The sequence below is a fragment of the Triticum aestivum genome, chromosome 4D, assembly GCF_018294505.1.
Source record: "Triticum aestivum cultivar Chinese Spring chromosome 4D, IWGSC CS RefSeq v2.1, whole genome shotgun sequence".
Classification (NCBI taxonomy): domain Eukaryota; kingdom Viridiplantae; phylum Streptophyta; class Magnoliopsida; order Poales; family Poaceae; genus Triticum; species Triticum aestivum.
This window is the reverse complement of record NC_057805.1, coordinates 6,820,304-6,822,378: the sequence shown is the minus strand read 5'-3', so window position 1 is coordinate 6,822,378 and position 2,075 is coordinate 6,820,304.

Sequence of the window (2,075 nt, the reverse complement as noted above, 5' to 3'; positions counted from 1 at the left end):
ACAAAGTTAGGCAAAATCTATCAGGGGAGAGGCAAAGACACAATATGATTTGTAAACTTAAACTTATCGATGCGTTCTTTTAATAAATTATATACTAGTATGTAGTGTTGGAGCTAGACAAAATTTGTTGGGGGTGGGGGTGAGGGCAAAGTATAATTTTGTCCCCATCTAAACCCTCTCATGAATAAATTCTTCATAGATTGGTTCAAACGGGAGGGGCGGGGGGCAATTGCCCCCTTAGTTAAATAGCATGGCCTCTGCTAGTATGTTGTATTCGTGTTGTAAACACATTTTATATTAATTGGACCACCCTAATCCACAATCCTGGCTACGCCACTGCAGATGCGGCACCATTGTCCCTGATGTCGCTGTTCATAGTCATGCTTCTTGGTGCCCCCGACTTGTGTGATTTCTAGTGCCGACGGAGGTTTTCTTCAGATCGTCCCTGATTTGTTCGAGGATGTGGCTGGAGGGTGCGGTGCCCCCATCCCAGCGGTTTCCTATTCGCAAGCTTTGCCGCGGGTGGCTCTCGGCAAAGAGTCCGCTCGGCATATTGTGTGGGACCCGCCTATCAGGTGGTTGCCACGTGGCAGTTTCCTATTCGCTAGCTTTGCCAAGAGTGGCTCTCAGCAAAGATATCCCACGTGGCAACCACCGTTTTCGTCTGTCATCTGTGAGTCACTTTATTTGCCGATGTGTATTGTTCGGCACTCGACAAAGAGTCTGTCGAGTGCCCGTATTTTGGCTCTCGACAAATTTCTGTTTGCCTGAGAGGTGTACGCCGGGTGGCCTTTGCCGAGAACAATTCTCGACAAAGGCTTTACCGAGTGTTTAGGCCCTTTGCCGAGTGTTTCTGGCACTCAGCGTAGGGTGCGATTCTAGTAGTGCCCTGATGTAGTTACTACCCCGCGGTCTATCCTCGATCCAACTTGGTCGTCCTTGGATAGATCTGGTGCATTCACCTCGCGTAGGCTCGTCTATGCCCGTGTGAATCTTTAGCCTTTGGTCGCGCTTTGGTTGTTCATCTCTTGATCGTGGTGGGCTTCGTCCCTGATGCTCACGTGCACCCCCCTTGCTCCCATATTGTCGATGCTTATTCCCCATATGCCCCCGTCTATGGCCTTGGTGGCGGTCGGTCGGGTGGTGTTGGGCTAGTAGCCTCGCTTGTGCGGGGTAATGATGTGGCTAGGCTCGTGGAAGCACTGTTGTCTCAAGGCTGGTGGCAGTCTCTTCCCCGCGATGTCGTGCCTTAGTTGTTGATGTTGTTGTTATAGTAGTTGTTTCTTCGGTTGTGTTGTGATGTTGCAGCTGGCTGTTTTTGGTTATTGCAGTGGATTGTTTTCGGTGTCATGTCTTGTGTAGTGTTCTTGTCCTAGTCAACTTTGTTTGGTCGTCTTCAAGCCACGGATCACTGATCCTTGGTCGGTAATCCACCGATCCTTATATCATTTTAAGTTTTTTTTCTAGCTTGTTCGTGTCGTCTGTATGGTTTGTTAGAATTAATGGGCTAGGCCCATAGCAATTTCTGAAATCTCAAAGCCCATGTGTAAAATGGCAAGTGGTGGTACTAAGTTTAGTCCCACCCCGGAAGTTGAAGAAGAGTTGGACCTCTTTATATAGTGGGTTCTCTCCACCACTCTAAGTGGTGTGTGAGAAGAGAAAGGGAAAAACCACACGCGTGCGCTCGCTCGCCTCGCCTCGCCTGGCCGTGGCGAGGCGGCGCGTACATGCGACATGCGCGTGAATGGTCCGCCGAAATCTGGTCCGTCTCCTTGCAGGAGGACAGCTTCCTTTTGCCGTTTTATTTTTATGTCTTGGCAGACAAGTTTTTGATTTCTTGTCCGGTAAGTATACGAATTAGAAACCGAGTCGGTTTGGGATTGTGGTCGCGACACAATACCGCCTCTGGTCCTAATATATATACAACTACCGGCTGCGGCCAAAGACACACCGAAAAAACACCTAGGGTTTTGCCTCATCTCACAACTTGCGCCGCCATCGTAGTCTACTCCATCCCAAACGCCGGCGTGCATCGGCACGTGGGAGAGCAGGTCGTGAATGGTCCGCCGAAATCT